We start from the raw sequence: 9,884 nt of genomic DNA on the forward strand, positions 1-9,884 counted from the left end.
CATCACTGAAATAAATAAAAGGATATGTATGAATATTCTAAATGACGTATGGAAAACTAAATTTAAATGTCCAGAAAAGTGGCAGTGTTGCTGTGCAGCAGTGTCTGGTGTATGTTGTGTGTTGAGCAATGCGAGTTGCATCCAACTCATATTTACCTGGCATGGGAGATATAATGATCAAGTATTTCATGACAATAATTTTTTTTTAAAGTTAAAAACAAATACAGATTAATACCAGCCATATTCTTGAAAAGAAGCATTATTTTGAAGAAAAAAATATGTATGTTACAAATATCCAACTGAGTAGAGATTTTCAACTGTGAGTGTATTTTAGCAGCACGCTTCAAATGTCTACCCAAACTAGCCTAATGTTCCAGAATGTGTGAAAACATCAAAGGACGATGTCATCACATCAAAGGACGATGACATCTCATCAAAGGACGATGACATCACTGTAATACATGAAAAGACATGTATGAATATTCAAAATGACGCATGGAAAACTAAATTTAAATGTCCAGAAAAGTGGCAGTGTTGCTGTGCAGCAGTGTCTGTTGTACGTTGTGAAGCTATGTGTTGAGCAATGCGAGTTGCATCCAACTCATATTTACCTGGCATGGAAGATACAATGATCAAGTAGTTCATGACAATAATTTATTTTTAAAGTTAAAAACAAATACAGATTAATACCAGCCATATTCTTGAAAAGAAGCATTATTTTGAAGAAAAAAATATGTATGTTACAAATATCCAACTGATTAGAGATGTCAACTGTGATTGTATTGTAGCAGCACGCTTCAATGTGTCTATCCATACTAGCCTAATGTTCCAGAATGTGTGAAAACATCAAAGGACGATGACATCACATCAAAGGACGATGACATCACATCAAAGGATGATGACATCACTGTTATACATAAAAGGATATGTATGAATATTCAAAATGATGTATGGAAAACTACATTTAAATGTCCAGAAAAGTGGCAGTGTTGCTGTGCAGCAGTGTCTGATGTACGTTGTGAAGCTTTGTATTTTATGATTTTTGACATGCCGCAGCATGACTTTTTATTTGTTTTTGACATGACTATTTTTTTTTATTTTCGACATGCAGCGGCATGACTTTTTATTTGTTTTTGACATGACTTGTATTTTATGATTTTTGACATGCCGCGGCATGACTTTTTATTTGTTTTTGACATGACTTGTATTTTATTATTTTCGACATTTCGACGGCATGACTTTTTATTTGTTTTTGACATGACTTGTATTTTATGATTTTTGACATGCCGTAGCATGACTTTTTATTTGTTTTTGACGTGACGTGTCTTTTATGATTTTTGACATGCCGCGGCATGTCTTTTATTTGTTTTTGACATGACTATTGTTTTTTTTATGTTCGACTTGCCGCGACATGACTTTTTATTTGTTTTTGACATGACCTTCATTTTATTATTTTCGATATTTCGACGGCATGACTTTTTTTTTTTTTATTGACATGACTTATATTTTATGATTTTTGACATGCCGCGGCATGAACGTTATTTGTTTTTGACATGACTTGTATTTTATTATTTTCGACATTTCGACGGCATGACTTTTTATTTGTTTTTGACATGACTTGTATTTTATGATTTTTGACATGCCGCGACATGACTTTTTATTTGTTTTTGACATGACCTTTATTTTATTATTTTCGACATTTCGACGGCATGACTTTTTATTTGTTTTTGACATGACTATTTTTTTTTTTCGACATGCCGCGGCATGACTTTTTATTTGTTTTTGACGTAATTCGTATTTTATTATTTTCGACATTTCGACGGCATGACTTTTTATTTGTTTTTGACATGACTATTGTTTTTTTTATGTTCGACTTGCCGCGGCATGACTTTTTATTTGTTTTTGACGTGACTTGTATTTTATGATTTTTGACATGACTATTGTTTTTTTTATGTTCGACTTGCCGCAGCATGTCTTTTATTTGTTTTTTACATGACTATTGATTTTGTTATGTTCGACTTGCCGCGACATGACTTTTTATTTGTTTTTGACATGACTTGTATTTTATGAATTTTGACATGCTGCGGCATGTCTTTTATTTGTTTTTGTACATGATTATTGATTTTTTTATGTTCGACTTGCCGCGACATGACTTTTTATTTGTTTTTGACATGACTTGTATTTAATGATTTTTGACATGCCGCTACATGACTTTTTATTTGTTTTTGACATGACTTGTATTTTATGATTTTTGACATGCCGCTACATGACTTTTTATTTGTTTTTGACATGACTTATATTTTATGATTTTTGACATGCCGGGGCATGACTTTTTATTTGTTTTTGACATAACTATTTTTTTTATTTTCAACATGCCGCGGCATGACTTTTTATTTGTTTTTGACATGACTTGTATTTAATGATTTTTGACATGCCGCTACATGACTTTTTATTTGTTTTTGACATGACTTGTATTTAATGATTTTCGACATTTCGACGGCATGACTTTTTATTTGTTTTTGACGTGACTTGTATTTTATGATTTTCGACATTTCGACGGCATGACTTTTTATTTGTTTTTGACATGACTTGTATTTAATGATTTTTGACATGCCGCTACATGACTTTTTATTTGTTTTTGACATGACTTGTATTTTATGATTTTCGACATTTCGATGGCATGACTTTTTATTTGTTTTTGACGTGACTTGTATTTTATGATTTTCGACATTTCGACGGCATGACTTTTTGTTTTTGACATGACTTGTATTTAATGATTTTTGACATGCCGCTACATGACTTTTTATTTGTTTTTGACATGACTTGTATTTTATGATTTTTGACATGCCGCGGCATGACTTTTTATTTGTTTTTGACATAACTTGTATTTTATGATTTTTGACATGCTACTGCACGTCTTTTATTTGTTTTTGACATGACTTGTATTTTATGATTTTCGACATGCCGCGGCACGACTTTTTATTTTTTTTGACATGACTTGTATTTAATGATTTTCGACATTTCGACGGCATCACTTTTTATTTGTTTTTGACATGACTTGTATTTAATGTTTTTTGACATGCCGCTACATGACTTTTTATTTGTTTTTGACGTGACTTGTATTTTATGATTTTTGACATAACTATTGTTTTTTTTATGTTCGACTTGCCGCAGCATGACTTTTTATTTGTTTTTAACATGGCGTGTATTTTATGAGTTTCGACATGCTGCAGAATGAATTTTTATTTGTTTTTGACATGACTTGTATTTTATGATTTTTGACATGCCGCAGCATGTCTTTTATTTGTTTTTGACATGACTATTGTTTTTTTTTATGTTCGACTTGCCGCGGCATGACTTTTTATTTGTTTTTGACATGACTTGTATTTTATTATTTTCGACATTTCGACGGCATGACTTTTTATTTGTTTTTGACATGGCTCGTATTTTATGATTTTTGACATGCCGTGGCATGACTTTTTATTTGTTTTTGACATGACTTGTATTTAAGGATTTTCGACATTTCTACGGCATGACTTTTTATTTGTTTTTGATGTGACTTGTATTTTATGATTTTTGACATGCAGCGGCATGTCTTTTATTTGTTTTTGAGATGACTTGTATGTTATGATTTTCGACATGCCGCGGCATTACTTTTTATTTGTTTATGACTTGACTTGTATTTTATGATTTTCTACATGCTGCAGCATGACTTTTTATTTGTTTTTGACATGACTTGTATTTTATAATTTTCGAAATGTTGCGGCATGACTTTTTATTTGTTTTTGACGTGACATGTCTTTTATTTGTTTTTGACATGACTATTGTTTTTTTTATGTTCGACTTGCCGTGGCATGACTTTTTATTTGTTTTTGACATGACCTTTATTTTATTATTTTCGACATTTCGACGGCATGACTTTTTATTTGTTATTGACATGACTTGTATTTCATGATTTTCGACATTTCGACGGCATGACTTTTTATTTGTTTTTGAGATGACTTGTATTTTATGAATTTCGACATTCCGGGGCATGACTTTTTTTTCATTTTCGACATGACTTTTTAATTGTTTTTGAAATTACTTTTTTTTCATTTTCGGCATGATTATTTATTTGTTTTTGACATGACTTGTATTTTATGATTTTCGACATTTCGACGGCATGACTTTTTATTTGTTTTTGACGTGAATATTTTTTTTTATTTTCGACATGATCGCAGCATGACTCTTTATTTGTTTTTGACATGACTTGTATTTTATGATTTATGACATGCCGCGGCATGACTTTTTATTTGTTTTTGACATGACTTGTATTTTATGATTTTCGACATGCCGCGGCATGACTTTTTAATTGTTTTTGACTATACTTGTATTTTATGATTTTCGACATGCCGCGGCATGACTTTTTATTTGTTTTTGACATGACATGTATTTCATTATTTTCGACATTTCGAAGGCATGACTTTTTATTTGTTTTTGACATGACTTGTATTTCATGATTTTCGAAATGCCGCGGCATGACTTTTTAATTGTTTTTGACATGACTTGTATTTTATAATTTTCGAAATGTTGCGACATGACTCTCTATTTGTTTTTGACATGACTTGTATTTTATAATTTTCGAAATTTCGACGGCATGACTTTTTATTTATTTTTGACATGACTTGTATTTTATTATTTTCGACATTTTGACGGCATGACTTTCATTTGTTTTTTACATGACTATTGTTTTTTTTATGTTCGACTTGCCGCGGCATGACTTTTTATTTGTTTTTGACATGACTTTTATTTTATGATTTTCGACATAACGCAGCATGACTTTCTTTTTGTTTTTGAGATGACTTGTATTTTATGATTTTCGACATTGCGCAGCGTGACTTTTTAATTGTTTTTGAGATGACTTGTATTTTTTTATTTTCGACATGCTGCAGCATGACTTTTTATTTGTTTTTGACCTGACTTGTATTTTATGATTTTCGACATGCCGCATGACTTTTTATTTGTTTTTGATATGACCTTTTTTTTTTTTTTCTCGAAATGCCGCGTGACTTTTTATTTGTTTTTGAGATGTCTTGTATTTTATGATTTTCGACATGCCGCGGCATGACTTTTTATTTGTTTTTGACATGACTTGTATTTTATGATTTTCGACATTTTGAAGGCATGACTTTTCATTTGTTTTTGACATGACTTTTTTTTTTTATTTTCGACATGCAGCAGCATGACTTTTTATTCGTTTTTGAAATGACTATTTTTTTTTTTTTTTCGACATGCCGCGGCATGACTTTTTATTTGTTTTTGACATGACTTATATTTTATGATTTTCGAGATGCCACGGCAAGACTTTTTATTATTTTTTGACATGACTTGTATTTTATGATTTTCGACATTTTGACGGCATGACTTTTTATTTGTTTTTGACATGACTTTTTTTTTTTGATTTTCGACATGCCGCATGACTTTTTATTTATTTTTGACATGACATTTTTTTTTTTTTTTTGACTTGCAGCGACATGACTTGAGACAAACGTAAAATAGAGTGTATGTTTACGGTTTACAGAGTTTATGCAGAACGTAAATACTGAGCTAACGTGACAGAGCTATAAAATAGAATATTTACCAGAGCAAAACTGCCAGGAAAACCTGGAATCTTGGCCGCAGATGTTGTTCATTCCTCGCCGCTACAGGTTGGGAGAAAACAGCGGACCCAAATGTTGATTTTCACAGGGTCTCTGATTCTCTGCTGTGGTAAATGCAGTCAGCTCAGTTGAACTCCTCTCAGACACAGAATGGAAACTGACAAATTTTGGCCTTACACAATGGTGTGGTTCTCTGTCGTTAACTTTGCAAATGCGTTTTTCAGCATCCCAGTCAACCCAGACAGCCAGTTTTGGTTCGCATTTTTCTTTTGAGAACAAAATGTACACATTTACGCGTCTTTGTCAAGGATCTTCTGAATCATCTTTAATGCAGCATTAAAGGAAAACCAGGGCACTCATACTGCCGGGGGGTAGCGTACGATACTGCACGTATCTGTGTATTTTGTATTAGTATGTATAAAGGCCCGACTATTTTTGTGTTCAGGGCTCACTTGCCACAGCCCACTCAGGTGGCTGTGCTCGTGGGTCCATCTGCAGATGCTTTTCTTATTAATTATGCTTTTCTTATTAAATTTACTTGAAAGACAAGTTGTGACCTTGGTTTGTGTCTTGTTTTAACAGAAACTGCCACCACATGTCACTGACTAATTTACCACAACTTCCTGCTTCCTTTGCAGATGCAGTTAAAGGAAATGTTGTCACCAAAATAATCACATAATCATGTGGGACTCTTCTGTGAGTTTCTTGTTCTCAAAAAGCAGGTTTATCTTGGTGATGGAAGGCTCAGTTTCTGTGTTGGACTTTTCTTCCTGTTTTACTGAAACATTTTCAAAGTAGCAAACGCTCAGTGTGACTTAGTGTTCTTGAAACTTTTCATAGTTAAAAAGATCTCGTAAAGAAGATATGTTCTCAAGAAACTCGTCTAACTCTTACCCCCCCCGCTGTACAGCTGCAGTGACTGGATGTACGCGGCTGGGCCGGATCACCCATCAGGCCCAGGAGGAGAAGAGACCAGGAGAGAGGAGCAGACAGGGCCAGTGGCCAAACGGCAGCGTTCAGACTTTGTGTTGCGTGGTTTACGTCGGTCGTGGACACGTGTGCCGGAGTGGCAGTGGTTTCCTTTAAATGTCCCATATTCATCCCATGTTGTGCTCATTTTCAGGTTCATAATTGTATTTTATGTTTCTACTAGAACATGTTTACATGCTGTAATGTTCAAAAAAACCTTTATGTTTCTCATATAGTCTGCCTGGATATACCTGTATATACTCTCTGTCTGAAATGCTCTGTTTAGCGCATTTCAATGGAATTGCGTTGCTAGGCAACAGCTTGGGTCCATGTTTACGTCCTGTCAGCTGATGTCGTTCACATACACTGCAGCAGGAATTAAACTAGGACACATTTAGAATGCTTAGGTTTAAAACTGTGAAATGGTCTAAATATTGTAGATTTGTGACATCACAAATGGACAAAAATCCTGACAGCTTGTTTCAAAAGCACAGTTTCTGAATACTTCACAGTATTTATACAGCACTTAAACCTACTTTATGATATAAAAGACATGAAAATCTCACCTTTTACAATATGGGACATTTAAGTGAATGAACTGTGTTTATTGTTGTAGTGCTGGCTGTAGTTTACGGTAACACTTCCTGTTAGAAAGTAGATTTAAGTTGGTCGTTGACACGTTTTCTTTAATTGTTAATAAACTGTATACACACACACACACACACACGCAGGCGCACGCACACACATACCCGTTTTTGCTCCACTGTAGGGACCAATGACTGGAAGCAGCCTGATGGAATCCACCCTTTCTGAAGGGTCTAGAGACATGATTTTAACTGCTAAAATCATGATAATTTTTGGTGAACACGAAAATGACTTGAAACATCAATAACCTCTCTGAAAAACTTAATACCTGAATTCTGTTCCCCCCTTGTTCCCAAGGTGAACAAAATTCAGGTTATGTCTATTGGCATACAATCACCACCACTGTTAGCCACTGACAAGCATTTAATCTAACTAATGTTGGATTGAAACCTTAAAGCTGCAGTGCGTAGAAATCCGGAAAACGCAAAATCCTGCATCCCCTCGAGCTGCTCTCTCCTCTCTCTCCTCTCTCCGCTCTCCCCTCTCTGTCCGAAGCCCCTCCCCCCACACGAGAACGGGCATATGCACGCGCTTCATACGTGCTCGCTACATCTGAGGAGGCTACCGCAGCGAGCTACACATTACCTTCTAACGACATCAACAGTTTGGACTGTCTTTTTGAAAGTCTGTCTTTCTTTTTTTGGGTTGTTTTGAGGTGTAGGCAGTTGCTGCCAATGCTGGAATAGCAAGCTTTCCAGTAGGTTGTTCCGCCATTGACCGAGGCTTTCACTATCTACAGAGACCAGACGTGAACGCGTATCTCCTTTTGTGGAACAGCCAATAGGAACGCTCTCTCTGAAATGCCCTGTGATTGGTCAAAGTCTGCCGTCACGGGCAAGATTTTCTAAAGCCTGTAAACAGAGCCATGAGGAGGTGCAGAGGTGTAGTTTTCTCTCAGATCACTTGAATTACAATATGCTGAAAGGTTATTATGGAATTTTTGCCAAATTATGCCAAAATATTGTTGCCTACTGCCACTTTAATATAAGTTTACGTAAACACTGAATCTAATGATCCATACTGCCAAATACCAGATTTTTCTTCAGAAGCAGATCATATTCTTATTCTAAAATATAATTTTGGGCAGACATTGTTACAATTCTGTTGGTTTTGGTTTTGTTGTTGTGTTGTTTGGTGTTTTGTTTTCCCCTTCCTGTTCTCTCTTTTTCTCCTGGCAGGGAATGTGTGTGGCAGGGGGGCGTGGCTGGCTCCTCCCAGGGCAGCAACGAGGTACACCGGGTCTTCACTCAGGTAATCAACCCCTCCATAAAAGCGTGGTCTGAACTCCACTACCTCGCCAGATAATTCCGTCTCGTTCGGTAGTTGCTCTGCGTATCTTTCTCCAGTGTTTTTTCAGTCTACTATTCTTCCTAGTGTCTTTAGTATTCGTGTTACTTACCTTTGTTGTTTTTCCTGCACTCAGGTTCCTTTGTGCCTTGTTGCTGCTCTGCTTCCTTGTTCTCCGGTGGCTTGGAGATTCCATGTGCTCCAGTCTCATGTTCCTTCTCGCCTCGCCACGAGCCTGCCAGCTCCCTGCCACCCTGTCTACATTTTTGTTTCCTGGTTGGAAAATAAACTTTGTGTTCTTTTTTCACTTGCCTGAGTCCGTCTCTGCTTCTGGGGTCCAAACAACACTTAAACCTAACAAACATAAGATTAAACAGTTGATAAACATGATGGGTAGTGTTCCTTAGTGATGGCGAGATGAAGCCTCATGAAGCTTTGAAGCTTTCCAGCAAATTGGTTCGGAAAAGGGTTCATTGCTCGAGGCTTCATGTGCTCACGAAACCACCTGGTGGTCAAAGAGTGTAAAACAGGCAGATATGATCTTAACCACCTGATCTGTGATATACTGTATTTTGAGCCAGTAAAGGCTGTTGGAAATGACTATAAACAATAAAAAAAAATCCATTACCATGTAATCCATTTATATCTATATAATAATTAATATAATTTCTATGTTCTAGTAAGTATATTATGAGTGTATAACATACATGTATAATAAACTGTAATTGTTTTGTGACTAATGCATCTTATGTGTGTAAACTAATCCTTTGGTCAATAATTGTATTGTAGGGTAGTGTAATATAATATAATAATGGCAGGAGGGGTAATATTAGTGTTCTGTGTTACTTCTGGAAAGTGGCATTGGTTTAACCAGGCAGAGGACAGTGAATGTGATTGTGTAACTTGGGAGAGGGCATTGAATGTGCTTGTGTAACTAGGACAATGATGTACAGTACAGGGGAGTCTTTATTCATTTTTATTTAGAAACAGAAGCTTCTCAACCGTGTTTGGGCTGTGGCGATTTCTTTTTTTCGATACAACTTCTCCCGCCTTTGAGAAGACTCTTTCACATGGTACTGATAAGGCTGGGGTGCACAGAAATACAACAGCAAGTTTATATAAATTTGGGTAGATACATTTTTGTCCTTCCCAGTACAAGAGAGGGTCCTCCATTCGTCCAATGTTTGTGTAACCCAGGTCACAAAGAGTTAACACACAGAGGTGCCTTAGCCAATCAGAGCGCAGGTTTACCGCACCCCAGGCAGGCTAGACAGTATACGCTACTCAAACGCTAGAGGACACTGTGAGGAGAGGAGCTGCTGCTGAACGGTAAAAATATAGCTC

The 9,884-nt window shown here is 35.8% G+C and overlaps 1 long non-coding RNA gene across 1 annotated transcript; it reads right to left on the reverse strand.

Annotated features, from left to right (window-relative positions):
* Nucleotides 1–646: 646 nt before the first annotated feature.
* Nucleotides 647–9,486, reverse strand: LOC119498827. The gene is made up of 3 exons (XR_005209193.1): nucleotides 9,476–9,486; nucleotides 7,591–7,595; nucleotides 647–907 (listed from the first exon to the last, which is right to left on the reverse strand). It is a non-coding gene; the product is annotated as an uncharacterized LOC119498827 (long non-coding RNA).
* Nucleotides 9,487–9,884: the final 398 nt, after the last annotated feature.

The sequence above is a fragment of the Sebastes umbrosus genome, chromosome 12 (genome assembly GCF_015220745.1).
Source record: "Sebastes umbrosus isolate fSebUmb1 chromosome 12, fSebUmb1.pri, whole genome shotgun sequence".
Classification (NCBI taxonomy): Eukaryota; Metazoa; Chordata; class Actinopteri; order Perciformes; family Sebastidae; genus Sebastes; species Sebastes umbrosus.